At 39.6% G+C, this 17,872-nt stretch overlaps 1 protein-coding gene and 1 pseudogene across 4 annotated transcripts in view; one reads left to right on the plus strand and one right to left on the minus strand.

Annotated features, from left to right (window-relative positions):
• LOC106883263 (uncharacterized) overlaps positions 1–17,872 on the minus strand; it is a 54,075-nt gene that overhangs the window by 16,650 nt on the left and 19,553 nt on the right. For all 4 annotated transcript variants that reach the window (XM_052965790.2, XM_052965788.2, XM_052965791.2 and 1 more), the window contains exon 2: positions 3,198–3,311. The gene's annotated coding sequence lies outside the window, so the exon portion shown is untranslated. The remainder of the gene's footprint in view (positions 1–3,197; positions 3,312–17,872) is intronic.
• Positions 5,685–5,803, plus strand: LOC128247196 (5S ribosomal RNA; annotated as a pseudogene).

Raw genomic sequence — 17,872 nt, forward strand, 5'->3', positions numbered from 1 at the left:
GTACTTGGTGACCTTTCTAACCATACAAAAAGCACCCAGTATACTCTGTAAAGGGACTGGCATTAGGAAGAACATCAAACAAAATTTGTTGGAGCAGATTTTCTATGGCTGGATACCCTTCCTGTTGCCAACCCTCACCTGTTTCTCTTAATCTAAAAAAACAAAACACCCCGGACATAGTTATGAGCCTCTTTCTTTTACAAAGATCTCACAACATGTCAGGACATGTCAAGAAGCCCAGACATAATTTTGTGGCTGAATGCAAGCTTATGATAGCCCTTGTATTTGATAAGAAGGCTCAACATCCTGCCCTCTCTCTCCTCTTTTTTTCTCCTACTGAAGTAGCTATGTATCTTCTTTACTACATCTTCTTTCAAGCTTACATACGTCCTCAGCAGTCACAGCCCATGTTTCACTGTCGTGTGGCATAGCTGTTTGCACACAGGCATCGTACAATCTGTCTTTCACTCTGAGAGAGAGGCCCTTTGGTACCAACAGAGGTAGGAGCACTCTGAACATTGCCCATCCTAATTCTCGTAGCTACACTCTTGAAGCATCCACCCTCAAACATAAAGGGGGCAAAGAAGGACAGACAAAAGGACTAAGTCGATAATAACAACCCCAGTGCATAACTGGTACTTATTTAATCGGCCCTGAAAGGATGAAAGGCAAAGTCAACCTCGGCGGAATTTGAACTTAGAACGTAATGGCAGACAAAATACTGCTAAGCACTTCGCCCGGCGTGCTAACGATTCTGGCAGCTTGCCGCCTTAATAATAATAATAATGATGATGATGATGATGATAATGGACTCTCTTGTCAAAGACAACAGATGAGCATTCAGCTTTTGCCAAACGACCCGTACAAACGATTTGTTTATATTGATCAAATGCCCATGCAGCACATTTGCTCACTCGCTCCATCAAATCAACATTGTCTGAACAGGTGCACTGTGCGCCATGAGTCAGGTATGGAAGAGATCGCAGAGCAAGAACACAACACACCACCCAGTCTTGGAACTGAAATCATGATTATTAGATTGTGAGAGCAACCACTAAGCCATATACCCTCACATAATAATAAAATAATAAAAATAAAAATAATAATAATAATAATAATAATAATAATGATGATGGCAGTATGAAACATTATTGTTTTACAGCCACTTTTCTGTACTGGTGTGGACTGTATGGGTCTGTTTCAACACCTGTCCACATGTTGTGCTCCAGCATTATCTACTTAGTGAGGCCCCGTATCTGAGAGAAAGCCCTCAACCCCTTTCTTGCTACCCATGTCATCTTCAGCCTTCCTCTTCAGCAGTTCTCTTCCACTTGCATCATTTCGTACACAACTGTCCATTCTGTCTTTTTGGAGACAACATTATCACACCCTTTACTTCCAGGCACCCCTATAAATGATGGGTCTGAGCAAGAACATTATAACTTAGTGTGCATGGGCGACAGAGTGCAAAGTCAATCTGTGCCAACCAGCTTCACTCTGCATGCTTTAGCTCTGTTACCATAACAACAGCCCCAATACATTCTGATTAGATTTCCTATTCATCAATAATACAAGTCTACCACAGCCCTCTTGCCTGGTCAGTACATAGCTTTAATGGAGGCTTTCTACTGTGAATTTCTTACTCACAGTCAGCACTATAGTCAGCTGATTCACAGGCAGCCAAACATGCAACCTGTCCCATGGAAAGGCAACTCATGAAACTACATGATTAAGTGCTCGATCTAGGAATTAAGGGCACATCACCAATAGAGCAACACTATGCAGATAACCGACAGGAGGAATTCTGAGAGCCATCTCCTCTCCTATACACTGCATCTGATTCCTCTAATGCCCAGTATTCCTTTTGTCACACCTGAGTTCTGTCAGTCACATTAAACACCCAACAGACCAGATTCGCATCATTTCTTTCCTGCCAATACACATCCTCAGCTTTCACCATCCATGTTTCACTACTATGTATGATCACACTTCGGACACCAGCATCATAGCATCTACACTTGACAAGGAGAGGCAGAGAGAATCCCTCTGCAGTCAACAGAGGTTAATGTCTCCCTGGAAAATTTCCAACCATCCTTATTCTGGTAACAATGCTTTCATAACACTCACCTCCACTGTTGATTTGATCAATTAGCTACTAATTACTTCTTATGAGCTTTCTGGGTAATTGAATACTAATAGTCACATTGAGAACACGATGACCTCTTTTGTGCTGGTGTTGCAATGGCCCAGTGGTTAAGGCAGCGGACTTGCAGTCATAGGATTGCGGTTTCGATTCCCATACTGGGCATTGTGAGTGTTTATTGAGCGAAAACACCTAAAGTTCCACGAGGCTCTGGCAGAGGTGGTGGCAAACCCTGCTGTACTCTTCCACCACAACTTTCTCTTATTTCCTGTTTCTGTTGTGCCTGTAATTCAAAGGGCCAGCCTTGCCACACTGTGTCACACTGAATCTCCCCGAGAACTATGTTAAGGGTACACGTGTCTGTGGAGTGCTCAGCCACTTGCACATTAATTTCACGAGCAGGCTGTTTCGTTGATCGGATCAACTGGAACCCTCGTCGTCATAACCGATGGAGTGCCAACCATTGCAAAAAAATGCATTCAATACATTCTGCAAAGTGTAAGGAAATGAGGTGCTTTTAGTCTTGTCCAGGACATGGCGACCTCTCTGGTGTTGATGCCATGAAAAAGTATCCAGTACACTCTGTAAAGGAGGTTGGTGTTAGAAAGGACATCCAGCAGTAGAAACTCAGCCAAAAATGAAACAAACAGACTGCAGGCCTTCTAATCCATTTCAAGTAGGTACCACCAAATATGTATTGACTGTCTGTGGCAACCCAACCAGCTCAGGCTAGCAAAGAAAGCATCCCACTGTGTGGAACCTTGGGCAAGTGTCTTCTACTATAGCCTCGGGCCGACCAAAGCGTTGCGAGTGGATTTGATTGACGGAAACTGAAAGTAGCCCATCGTGTGTGTATGTGTGGGTTTGTCCCCACCACCATTGCTTGACAACTGTACTTGTAACTTAGCAGTTCAGCAAAAGAACCAATAGAATAAATACTAGTCTTACAAAGAATAAGCCCTGGAGTCGAATTGCTTGACCAAAGGCGGTGCCGTAGCATGGCGACAGTCAAATGACAAACAAGTAAAAGGATAAAAGAATACCTGTAACTTACCTGGTATGTTTGGTGATTCAACTGAAAGACACAGGCTCTCAGAAGCTGCCACATTCTTCAGTACTTGATGTAAGTATTACAAGAGAGTTGAAACATTTGGAGTATATGAGGAATCTGAAAGGAAATCAAAATAGTAAAATGGTAAGTGTTTAAAATATATCATCATCATCATCATCATCATTTCATATCCACTTTTCTATGCTTTCATGGATCAGATGGAATCTGTTGAGACAGATTTTCTATGGCTGGATGCCCGCCTTGTTGCCAACCCTCACCTGTTTCCAAACAAGGAAATATTTTCCCATGGCTGGGCATGTATTTTACCGTATCAGGACAATTACCCCCTACCTCAGGACAATCCCCCCCCCCGATGACCACTACCTCCTAGAACAATTACCCCACTTGGTTAATTATCCCCTCTCCAATATATTAAGAAGTTTTAAATCATCATCTGTTATCCTCAGAGGTAATTGTCTTTGGGGGGGTAAATCTCCTAGACTTGTATTTTACAGAAGTATAGTAATTAACAACCTCACTCATATGACAATCATGCACATCTACGACCATCATACGATGTCTACACAAACACACACGCACAAACAATATATGTATGTATATATGTACACAATAGTACACACACACACATATACATATATGTACATATATGGTTCAAAATTGTACAAAAAACAAAAGACAGAGACAAGTGAAGGAGCAACAAACAAGGTGTATTACTTTGACACCCAGGAAAAATGGAAGAGAAAATAGATGGAGAGTGGGGAAGAAAACGTGTCTGGATTAGCAGTTGCATGTGTTGAATTGTATCTCACAGAGGTGATGACTAGTGACCGAGACCTTTGGAGATATGCTGTGCTTGAGAAGACCTGGCAAGCCAAGTGGAACCATAACTCGTGGCCTATGCCAGGGGTGTATAACCAGCCCACTTATGAGTACCCTTCATTCATTGGACAATAAACTTTGCTTGCGAAAACCTGTTGAGGCAAGTGAAATCAAAATCGCTGACATGGCCAATGACAGTACCACCTGATTGGCACTTGTGCCGGTGGAACATTAAAAGCACCATCCGAGCGTGATTGATGCCAGGGTCACTGACTGGTTCCTCTGCCGGTGGCATGTAAAAAAACACCTTTTAAGCATGATCATTGCCAGTACTGTCTGACTGGCCCTCATGCCAGTGGCATGTAAAAGCACCCACTACACTCTCTGAGTGGTTGGCATTAGGAAAGGCATCCAGCTGTAGAAACCTTGTCAGATCAGACTGGAGCCTGGTGCAGCCTCCTGGCTTGTCAGTGCTCAGTCAAACCGTCCAACCCATGCCAGCATGGAAAACGGACATTAAACAACGACGATGGTGATGTATATACATACACACACACAATGGCTTTCATTCAGTTTCTGTCTGTCAACTCCACTCCTCAAGTTGAAGATGCCTGGCCATTATAACAGACCATGGCCGACAACAGAGGCCATTTTCTTTTTTTAGATATGTAGTTCACTTACAGCAGACCATCAAAATTTTAATGAAATACTGAATAATAAATTGAACCTCATCTCCACAATCCTACAGGTGGTCTCTCATTAGGAAATTGACCCAACAAAGTACTTGAACTTAAAATATTATGGCATACTCATAAGGAAAGATGCAGAACTGATGTTAAAGATTCCTGGTTTACAGAATAGGTGTACCATATTCTTATGTGTCTCAAGAAGCAACCAAAAAGCTTGGTATCTGGAAAGGCAACCCATAAAGCTAAATGATTAAGTTTAATTAATTATAAACATTTTTCCAAAATCTTAAACTGTGAGATAGCATTTTTTTAATATCTTAAACTGTGAGATAGCATAGTTTTTAATGTCTTACAGCCTTCTCTATCTATTTCCATCTCTACTTTATTTCCAAATAGTTAAATTCTTTGCTGGAACCTCCACTGTTTCTGTGATGGTCCATATTAACAACAAGAATAAAAAAGAATATCATTTCCGATCTCTGTAGTTGTGTATTTATATAAGGCTATTAGTACTGCAGCGTGGAAGTTGTTTATAAGCCATTTAAAAACACACAAAAACCATTAGATTCACTTCAACATTTAAATTTAATTTGTCAAAATATTTTCGTCGCTTTGAGACCATGACCTGTTCACTGACAAAATTCCGTGCTGCATCTAAATACTATTAATATTAAAATGTACAAGAAATAAGTTACACAGGGGATGTATTGGAAAATTTACGGTTGATTCTAATACATATAACTAACAATTTTATGATTCCTTTAAAACAAACACTCTAAACATTAGAGATTCTGAGTCTCCAGTTTTTTTAATAACAAACTATCAATCAAAACACATATTATACAAAAAATATATTAATACACAGACATGTAAATGAAATATATTTCTATACAAAACAAAATATTTCATACACATTTATTATACAAAATAATATATTTATGCACTTTAACCAACAAAGTTGGCTTATGGCCATATCACATTGAGAGCACCGGTTCTTGTCCAATCACCGAAGTTAAGCGACGTTGAGCCTGGTGAGTACTTAGATGGGTGACTGCTTGGGAAATCTAGGTGCTGTAAGCGTCACACTTTTTTTAAAGGTGGTGCTCCAGCATGGCCGCAGTCAAAATGACTGAAAAGAGTAAAAGAGTTTAACACTTTCTCTGTGAAGTACACATGTACACCTAATGCGCGCACACACACACACAGAAAACAAAGTTTATTTTCCCAGCAAGGTGATGAGCATTTAAGAAAGGATTTGAGGATAATGTGAAATGATAAGGATGAGGATGAAATCACTTCAAATTACCCTCCCCTAATCTGAAGATGATTTCAAGTTACTGGAAGATCAGCTGAAAGAGGGGAGAGAGCAGGTTATCTCAAATCACTACACTGACATAATTTGACAAAACAGAAAGAAATAAGAAATTCAGCAGTGAATTTGTTGGTATGCCTGCTTGGTATGTTATAGGCTTCCAAATACAGCCCACATCATCCTTGCTATTTCTAGCTTAAGGAACAACCACATAGAAGATGGACTACCTTTGAATTTACAGTTCTATATTCAAGAGATGAGGAATTATGTACATTATTTACATTTGACGGATATTTGTCCTCATCTTGTTTGTTGTTAACACATTTCGGTTGATATACCCTCCAGCCTTCATCAGGTGTCTTGGGGAAATTTCGAACCTGGGTTCTCATCCCTAAGTTATTTTTCCATCTTATTATTAATTATTATTATTATTATTATAATTCAGGTCACTGCCTGGAATCAAACTCAGAATCTTGGAGTTAGTAGCCTGTACTCTTAACCACCTTGCCCACGGGCATATGGTATAGTGGTTAAGAGCGCGGGCTACTAACCCCAGGCAGTGACCCGAATAATAATAATAATAACAATAATAATATCGAAAAATACCTTAGGAATGAGAACCCAGGTTTTAAATTTCCCCAAGACACCTGATGAAGGCTGGAGGGTATATCAGCTGAAACGTTTTAACAACAAACAAGATGAGGACAAATATCCATCAAATATAAATGCAGCCTGTCCCATGGAAAGGCAACCCATAAAGCTAAGTTTAATTAATTGCGAACATTTTTTCAAAATCTTAAACTGTGCAATACCATTTTTTAAATGTCTTACAGACTTCTTTATCCATTTCCATTTCTACTTCATTGGAAACACGACCATGTTCTTCTTTATTAGGAAGTCCACATTGCAGTGGCAAAGGGGTTAGGGAACTATGTGAACAAGCCCTTCTTGATCCTCTCTAATATAGCCACGTGAGAGAGAGGGAGGGAGAGAGAGAGAGAGAGAGAGAGAGAGAGAGAAAGAGAGAGAGAGAAAGATAGAGAGAGAGAGAAAGAGAGAGAGAGAGAGAGAGAGAGAAAGAGACAGAGATGAACTCCAATATTTGAGTGGTACTTTATCAATTCCAAAAGATGTCCATGATGAGATTTGAACTAAGAGCGTAGTGTATCAGGACAAACACAACACAAATTATTCCAACAACCCAATCAAACAGCTGGTAACAAAAATGTCAATGGTGAAGATGAAGGAATGGTTTTGATTTGATCCTTGTGAGAGCTGTGCGAGCCATGTACAGAGATGCTGCCAGTAAGGTGAGGGTTGGAAATGAGTACAGCAATGAATTCCGGGTAGAGGTAGGGGTCCACCAAGGTTCCGTCCTCAGCCCCCTCTTATTTATCATAGTCCTCCAGGCAATCACAGAGGAGTTCAAGACAGGTTGCCCCTGGGAGCTCCTCTATGCTGATGACCTTGCCCTAATTGCAGAGTCACTATCAGAACTAGAGGAGAAGTTTCAGGTGTGGAAGCAAGGTCTAGAATTGAAGGGCCTTAGAGTCAACCCAGCTAAAACCAAAATCCTAATAAGTAGGAAGGTAGATAAAACACAAACCCCTTCAGGTAGATGGCCCTGCTCAGTATGTAGAAAAGGAGTAGGTAGTAACTCTATAAGATGGACACATAAGAGGTGCAGCAACATCAAAGGCAGGTTAACTAGCAAGTTAGTTTTTGTTTGTGGCAGATGTTCAGGTGCAATAAAGACTGTAAACAAACAGGAAACAACTTCTATCTCATTCCAGGGTGAAAAACTAGAGGTAGTCGATAGCTTCCGCTATCTGGGCGACCAAGTTAGTAGTGGGGGTGGGTGCGCTGAAAGTGTAGCTGCTAGAATAAGAATAGCCTGGGCAAAGTTTAGAGAGCTCTTACCCCTGCTGGCGACAAAGGGACTCTCACTCAGAGTAAAAAGCAGACTGTATGACGCATGCGTACGAACAGCCATGCTACATGGCAGTGAAACATGGGCTGTAACTGCTGAGGACATACGTAAGCTCGCAAGGAATGAAGCCAGTATGCTCCGTTGGATGTGTAATGTCAATGTGAATACCCGTCAGAGTGTAAGTATCTTGAGAGAAAAGCTGAACATTAGAAGCATCAGTTGTGGTGTGCAAGAGAGACGATTGCGCTGGTATGGACATGTGGTGAGAATGGATGAGGATAGCTGCGTGAAAAAGTGCCACACCCTAACAGTTGAGGGAACCCGTGGAAGAGGTAGGCCCAGGAAGACCTGGGCTGAGGTGGTGAGGCAAGACCTTCGTACATTGGGCCTCACCGAGGCGATGACTACTGACTGAGACCTTTGGAAATGTGCTGTGCGCGAGAAGACCCGGCAAGCCAAGTAAGATCGTTGCCAGTGCCCCTGGACTGGTTCTTGTGCGGGTGGCACATGAGATGCACCATTTTGAGCGTGGCCGTTGCCAGTACCGCCTGACTGGCTCCCGTAGGATTTTCGAGCGAGATCGTTGCCAGTGCCCCTGGACTGGCTTGTGCGGGTGGCACATAAAAGACACCATTTCGAGCGTGGCCGTTTTCGTGCGGGTGACACGTAAAAGCACCCACTACACTCTCTGAGTGGTTGGCGTTAGGAAGGGCATCCAGCTGTAGAAACTCTGCCAAATTAGATTGGAGCCTGGTGTTGCCATCCGGTTTCACCAGTCCTCAGTCAAATCGTCCAACCCATGCTAGCATGGAAAGCGGACGTTAAACGATGATGATGATGATGATGATGATCACTATATTTCTGTTGAAATATATCACCTTGGGTCAGTTAATTTTGAAACAAATGACAAATTCAGATTGTTTGCCAACATAACATGGCATCCTGTAATTTAGCCCCAGGAGATATCGTCTCCAGCTGGCCATACAACACGATCTGTGTCATATTTTTGAACAAGGGAATCTAGCACCCCTACTCAGCTCAAAACAATTACAGCAACATTCATCCTAAACTAGGACTGCCATGTTATGTTGGTAAATAAACTTTATTCCAAAGTACTGTTGCTGAATATCTCTCATTGTGAGATTTAAAAATAGTAATTTTCTCATGACAAATTCAGTAAAATGATTTCGTCATCATTAAATTGGTGTTTAAAACAAAAACTAACAAAATTTCGATGGAAAGTTTTAATTCAGATCATTTTAATACAATAAATAATGAATACCTGCTTGATCTGGTTCAAACTGTATCTAAACAACATCCACAACAAGTAATGAATGACTTCCACTGTTTTATGTTTCAGTAAATTTAACTCCTTGAATGCACAAAATCACGAGCGTTTGGCCGTTTCAGAGACACCGTATCATTTGCTGCAGATTAAAGAGTGGATTTGTAAAGAAGTGCTGTATTTGTGATAATGGTGATTATAACAGCCTAACTAGGCCAGAATCACTTCAAGATTGGTCTTTCTGATGGTTCGCATATGATAGCAGATGAACATCAATAATTAAACTGATATAATTAGCACTGAGGTCAGACACAGTGTAAACAATGTATTACTGAATGCCAAGAGGTTTGGAAGATATTCAGGAAATGACTGCTTCTGTTAAGAATAAACAAAAATTCTCTTCCCAAATATATTTTATGGTCCACCTAATTTAATACCGCCTCCGTTACCTGACCATTGGGTGTCGTCAACAGAGTTTATTCTGTTAATGCGTCTGTACCAGATCTGACCATATTTTGCCTGCAAACATTGCAACTGGGCATCAGCCACACCAGTGTCACTGGTCCGGGAGACATTGACCTACAGATGTTGAGGGATGGACATCAATATCGCTGGCCAAAAAGAAAATGTCTTGCAAATGTTGAAACAAGACATTAACTTAATATCACTGATCAAAGAGAGAGAAAGATGCTGGACTCCAGATGCTGAAGCTGGACATCAAGTGTATCGATGTTACTAGTCCAGGACACTCTACAAACTTTAGGGGCACTGTCCTCTTGGTTATTTTACTTTGACAGACCCCCATAGCCATTCGGTTTTTAAAAACTAGTTTTAAAAATACTTCTTTCAAAATTCCTATTTTGTTTTTCACCCATTCTCTTGCATAGGTTTGTTCTAGAAATCTCTGAGAAAACACATTTCAGTGGTTGGAAGCATGTTGAGCTATTTAAAACATTAAAGAAAGAAACTTTGTTGTCCCTTGCAAAAAATACACCTAAAGCAAAATTTTTTTCAAGGACCCTTAAAATACTTAGATCCCCAATTTACTATTTTGTTTGCTTGGACCCTGCCAAAATCTTATACAGAGCCCCCCCCCCCCCCGGGTCATATGGACCCCAGCTGAGAGCCACTGAGTGAGAGTGAGAGCATACTTTCAACACACGAGGTGAGGATAAGAAAAAATAAGGGCAAAGGGTCAGCAGGGGATTCAAAAACCCAAATTTGTTAAGACACAAAATAATCATATATCATCATCATTATCATCATTGTTTAACGTCCGTTTTCCATGCTGGCATGGGTTGGACGATTTGACTGAGGACTGGTGAACCAGATGGCTATACCAGCTCCAATCTGATTTGGCAGAGTTTCTACAACTGGATGCCCTTCCTAATGATAACCACTTCGACAGTGTAGTGGGTGCTTTTACGTGCCACCGGCACGAAGACCAGTCAGGAGGTACTGGCAACGGCCACGCTCAAAATGGTGTATTTTACGTGCCACCTGCACAGGAGCCAGTCCAGTGGCACTGGCAACGAACTCGCTCGAATGTCTTTTCACGTGCCACTAGCACAAGTGCCAGGAAGGCGACGTTGGTAATAAAATATTGAAATTATTTTTTTGTTGTTGTTTAATCCTAAGTTGACCCTTAATGGAGTGACCAATAATCAAAGCCATTCCAACTATGACAAGCCCATTCTTTTTTTAAATTTAATTCTAGATAGACTATACCTAAGACTACACTATCTAATGTGTCCTTTTTCTTTTTCAAAACAGTTGCTGGGTATGGTTTTGAGGTAGATTTGGCTGCCATGTCTAGCCATCTGAGCAAACTATACAGCAGTCCCTTTTACTTATTATTTCATCATTTGTCTGTAAATGGTGGTCAGTCTAAAAATGTAAAATGTAAAACAACAGTGAAACAGTTAAAAAACTAAACTCAAGATACTGATCACTTAATTAAGACTTGATTAATTAATAACTGTCTTGATAAGCAAACAGCTAGAATACTTCAAAGTTATGTTTGATATTTTAACATAACAAACACAGAGATTACAAAAACATTTTAGAGTAACTAATCTAACAAGTTAACGAGTGTTGTATACAATTATCAGCAACATCACGCTCCTCACTGATGTGTCATCACTTAATACTATTTATTATTATTATTATTATTAACATCATCACCACAATCATCCAGCAACTGTATCGCTCCCAACTATGTAACTCTGTAAGCCAATCCCACCTTCAGTTTAATGATGCAGCTTGAAGGCAATTATATAACAAAAAATGTCAGGAATATACTGCAACAGTACACTGCAAGCATGTGTGTGTGTGTGTGCGTTTTACAGTAATGTGTCAAATGATAAGGGAATGAAGGCTGGGATAGGCTGAGCTGAGTTGAGAAAACTTTTGGAAATGGAAGATATCAGGTGTTTCTTTTTGCAATCTGAGATGATCCTTTAACTCTTTTGTTACCATATTATTTCTGTTGAAATAAACTGCTTAATTTTGAAAATGGAGAATTTAGTAAAATAACTCACTATTAAGCTGGTATTTGGAACATCAAGTTTTGATGGAAGTTTCTAAATTAGACTCCACCACAAGGTTCAGTCCATGTTACCAGGTGATGGCTCATGTGCCTCAGTGACCCTGACAGCTATGCCAGTGAAGTGTAAGCTCCTAGTTTGGGTTCCCATGCTAGACAAGTCAAAGGATAAAAGCCAAACTAATATGGACGACCCCTTCCCAAAGGTAAAAATGGTTTTGTGTAAGGCCAACAGCTCTACATTGAAAAAGTGAAGTCACAGAAGCACTGATGACAAGGGAAAACCAACAAGACCTGGGAGAGGAAAGCTTTTCCTTCAGGGAAACACAGGACATGGTACAATAAACTCGAAAAGGAAGCTGCAAGGCAGACTCCCACCTTCTAACACCACCTGGGACTGAAACCCACAGGGCAGGTGGTAAAGAGGATGCCCTATAAATATGGAGGTAGAATTATGAGGCAAAGCTGAAAAAGCAGGGATCCAACTGGAGAGAAGTAAAAAAGACAGCCTAGAGTCAAGAACAGAGGAGAAGGTTGTCAATAGCTGATGCTCCATAGGGATTGAAGGGCTTAGCTTAAATTTAGATAATTTTAAAGTAGGGAATTTTATCATAGGATGATGGCCTGTCTTAGATGAGATGGATTTGAAGAGGTCAAAGCATTTTGTTCAGTGTAACAAGAATTAGAAAATAAATGGTTTGAAGTTAAATATGAACAGAAGTTGGCATGGAACTAAAAGTGAGCTAATATTTTCAGCCAAGAAGCTTCCAGAAATAAACAGATTACATAAGCTTTGAAGGGAGAAGATGGCAAAAATTATGACCAAAAAAGTCTTGGTAGTTATGTCTATCTCAGTCCAAGTTTTATCAATTGAGGTGACTTCTAATGTGGTTATGGCAACCAGCCTCAATCTAACATATTTGACCAGTGCACATAAAGGAAACTGGAAGAAAATTCAATATTGTCTTTTACTTGTTTTGAAAATAAGTTAATCAAAAGAAAATTCATCAATACATCAAAAAAAAGAAACAAACAAATCGGTGTAGGAGTGGCTGTGTGGTAAGTAGCTTGTTTACCAACCACATGGTTCTGGGTTCAGTCCTACTGTGTGGCGCTTTGGGCAAGTGCCTTCTGTAGCCTCAGGCCAATCAAAGCCTTGTGAGTGGATTTGGTAGACAGAAACCGAAAGAAGGTCGTTGTGTATATATGTGTGTGCGTGCGTGTGTGTTTGTCCCCTCCAGCATCACTTGACAACCAATGCTGGTGTATTTACGTCCCTGTATCTTAGCAGTTCGGCAAAAGAGACCGATAGAATAAGTACTAGGCTTACAAAGAATAAGTCCTGGGGTCGATTTGTTCGACTAAAGGCGGTACTCCAGCATGGCCACAGTCAAATGACTGAAACAAGTAAAAGAATAGAATAAATAAATAAATAAAACAAGAATCTACTGATTTTTAAGAAAAAAATATCATGAAAATCAACAGATCTCACGAAATGAGATCTAAAGGCAAGAAATTGTAATGGTTCTTTTTGGATAACTGACAAGGGAAGAGCACATCCATGTCTTGTGTATGAATTCTCCATTTGTTCCTTTGTCGTGCTCCAGTTCAATTCTTGAAATTTTCATATAAGATTAGGATAATTTGCATAAAGTATTGTCTGATTTCCATAAATATTGTCTTCTTTTAAACTGAAACAATACAAGTTACAAGAAATAATTCTAGTTGACGGTTTGTACTTTTACCTTTGTATAGCAATATTTCAGGTTTAGAATATTTTCTTCTGAAAACTGTTTGGGCCATGCTGGGGCACTGCCTTGAAGGGTTTAGTCAAATAAACCAATCCCAGTCCTTATTTTTGAGTCTGTAACATATTCTTTCAGCCTCTTCTATTTGCAGGGATGTAAACAAACCACACATTGGTTTTTAATCAGTAACGGGGGACAAACACAAAGCTACACACATATATACACACACACACACACATATATATATATACACATATATACACACACACACACACACACATATATATATACACACACACACACACACATATATATATACACACACACACACACACATATATATATACACACACACACACACACATATATATATACACACATATATATATATATATATATATATATATATATATATATATATATATATATATATATATATATATATACATACACAAAAGGCTTCTACACAGATTCCACTTACCAAATTCACTCACATTAATTTACCCAGGGCTAAAATAGCAAACATTTGCCTTAAGTGCTGTACAGTAGGACTGAAACCAGAAGCACATGATTGCAAAATGATCTTCTTAACCACACTTAGTATGCCTGCACTTAGTATGTGCACGGTACAAGTAATTCTTGTAAAAGAAATTATCAGGAAGATGAAAGAGAAGCAGTAACTTGAGAAAAATACAATATATACAGAAGAACCCGATAGGCTTTGGTTTAAAACACAGGATCTTGCTGTAACAAATCTTTGGTTAGAAAAATAACCAACTCTTGAAATTGGAGGAAGCATTAGATATTACAGATAATTATTCTCCAAGATTTATATGAAAAAGGATATTTTTGTTGATATTAATAATAATAAAGTGTATTTGTGTCATCATCATCATCATCATCATCATCATCATCCTCATTTTAACGTCCATCTTCCCAGGCTTGTCTAGGATGGATGGAATTAGTTGAGGATGATTTCCTACGGTTGGCTGCCCTTTATGTTTGCCATCTTCCATTTGTTTCCAAATAAGGCAATATTTCCCTCTGGCTGGACACGTTTACACAGAAGATTGCTAAAGAAGGACACCATTTGTATGAGAGTGATGCTTGTTCATGACCGTCGTGCAATATCAAGAGGAGGAAACAAACACATGCATGTATGCACAAATATAGACATGTTCATGTATAACAGCTTCCATCTACCAAATTGGCTTACAACCCAGGGCCATAGTAGAAAACACCCAATGTGCCATGCAGTGGGACTGAACCTGAAACCATGTAGCTGGGAAGCAAACTTCTCTACCACACAGCCACACTTGCATGTGAGTGTCTGCCTGTCTCACTGCTGACTATGCATGTCTCATCCAGCCGGCGCCCGCCTGACAACCAATGCACTCCATTCTTTTCTACTTGTTTCAGTCATTTGACTGCAGCCATGCTGGAGCATCACCTTTAGTCGAACAAAGCGAGCCCAGGACTTATTTGTTGTAAGCCTAGTACTTATTCAATCGGTCTCTTTTGTTGAACCACTAAGTTACGGGGGACATAAACACACCAGCATCAATTGTCAAGCGATGGTTAGGAAACAAACACAGACACACACACACAAATATATACATCATCATCATCATCATCATTTAACGTCCGCTTTCCATGCTAGTATGGGTTGGACGATTTTTACTGAGGACTGGTGAAACCAGATGGCTACACCAGATTCCAATCTGATTTGGCAGAGTTTCTACAGCTGGATGCCCTTGAAAAAAACCTGTTGTATATATATATATATATATATATATATATATATATACGACAGGTTTTTTTCAATTTCTGTCTACCAAATCCACTCACAAGGCTTTGGTTGGCCCAAGGCTACAGTAGAAGACATTTGCCCAAGGTACCATGCAGTGGAACTGAATCCAGAACCATGTGGTTAGAAAGCAAGCTGCTTACCACACAGCCACTCCTGCATATGTGTGTATTTTTCACATTTTTCTTTTGTCTTGACAACAGATGCACACGAATTGTTAACAAAAGGCACCGTTCATACAAAGGGTCTCATGAGTTTACATTACTCCATAAAAGCATGTCCAACTATTGAGCTGTTTGTTGCCTGGAGAAAATGCGAAAATATTGCCTTACTTGGAAATAGAGAAAGATGCAAGAGCATCCAGCCATAGAAAAATCTACTTCAAAAAGTTTCCTCCGACCCATGCAAGCATAGGAAAGTGGATGTTAAGTGATGATGGTAAAGTGTTTTGTGTTTATTCCAAACCATATGTTAACCATATCTCTACTGAAATACAATGTCTTTGTTTCAATTAATTTTGAAAATAATGAAGAATATCGTTAATTAATTGCTGTTATTAAGATGGTGTTTGGAAAATAAATTAACATGAAATTTTGATAACAGGCTTTAATTTAGATCACTTTAAAAAAAGTAAGTATCATAGAATCAGAAGTGGTTACAAACGGGTTGGAATCAAATGACACCAAACTTCTCTTGAAATACACTGCCTTTGTATTAATTTATTTTGAAAATAAAGATAATGGTAAACCATTATTATTAAGTTGATATTTGGAACATAGATTAGCATAAACTTTTATTGCTAAGTTTTTCTTTAGCTCACTTTAAAACAGGGAATTTATATAATATATAGGCATCCCTGTGCCAGTGGCACGTAAAAAGCACCAATTAATCATGGCCGTTGCCAGCCTCCAACATAAAAAGCACTCACTACACTCTCTGAGTGGTTGGCGTTATGAAGGGCATCCAGCTGTAGAAACACTGCCAGATCAGAATGGAGCCTGGTGCAGCCTCCTGGCTTCCCAGACCCCAGTCGAACTGTCCAACCCATGCTAGCATGGAAAATGGACGTTAAACGATGATGATGATGATGCATAAGAAGTTTGCTTCCCAACAACATGGTTCCATGTTCAGTCCCACTGCATGGCAACTTGGGCAAGTGTCTTCTACTATGGCCTTGGGCCAACCAAAGACTGTGTAGGATTTTGTGGATTTTGTAGGCAGAAACTGAAAAAAAGCTCATTGTGTGCATGTGTGTTTGCCAAAGTTTGAAGCCAATATACAAGGGATGTAACAAGGCAACAAAAGCAATTTTGTAAGATGAACTACCGATTCCATCATCCATCCAGCCATAGCATGTAATTGGTGCAGCACATTATAATATACACCAAAAATAGGTCAATGTGGTGTTTGAAAATAGGTCAAGATGGTGTTTGAAATAAATGGACCTCAACACATTTGGCAAAAGAGGTTTAAAACAGTGTATACACACACAGTGTATACACACACACACACATTTGAAGAGACAAACCTTTTTTGGTGAGCATATTTTGATTGAAATACTTGTGTATTTCAATTCATAGTTTTGATGAGACCATCAGATGTGGTTATACACCACTGGTCACAATGCACTTCCAATTCTGACTTGATTGCGCCATTCTTTTCCGTCTTCATCAAGGAAGCCTTCCAAGCAGCCTCCTCTGATTCCTTGGACACCCACTCAACAACTGCATGGGGCCACCTGCTGTCTGTGGACCTTGTGGCATTTACAGCCCAGTAGGAACTTATGCCATCAGTATTCTGCAATCATATGGTTCACTCCACTCCATTCTCAAATCATTTCATTTCAAATGTGGTCTCAATGATATTCAAGCATGGCTTTTTCTATGGCCCTTTGCATTTCAATTAATTTTGAAAAATAATTAACTATTTTGAGTGATTTAATAAAGTAATTTTTTCATTATTAAGCCAGTATTTGGAACAAAACAGAAGTTTCTTACCTAAAACTATGTTTCAACTTATATTTACTAACAAAAGATTTTGGAGCTTAGAATCATCAGAGGTGGTGGTCTCAGGTGGGTTGGTTTCAAATGAGATATGATGTGATATGATAATATATTGTATTTAGTTTAGCTGAACACCAAATAATGAGATAATCCAGACTAATACAAAGTTAAAAAAAAAGAAAATACCACCACAAAGAAAAGAAAAATTTACAAACACAGGCATGGCTGTGTGGTAAGAAGTTTGCTTCTCAACCACATGGTTCCGGGTTCAGTCACACTGCGTAGCAACTTGGGCAAGTGTCTTCTACTATAGCCTTGGGCTGACCAAGGCCTTGTAAGTGGGCTTGGTAGACGGAAACTGAAAGAAGCCCGTTGTGTGTGTGTGTGTGTGTGTGTGTGTGTATTTATGTGTCTTTGTATCTGTGTTTGTCCCTCCCCCCCACCATCGCTTGACAAATGGTAATATGAAAATTATATATATATATATATATATATATATATATATACATATATATGTAT

The sequence above is a fragment of the Octopus bimaculoides genome, chromosome 2 (genome assembly GCF_046866305.1).
Source record: "Octopus bimaculoides isolate indiv1 chromosome 2, ASM4686630v1, whole genome shotgun sequence".
NCBI lineage: Eukaryota > Metazoa > Mollusca > Cephalopoda > Octopoda > Octopodidae > Octopus > Octopus bimaculoides.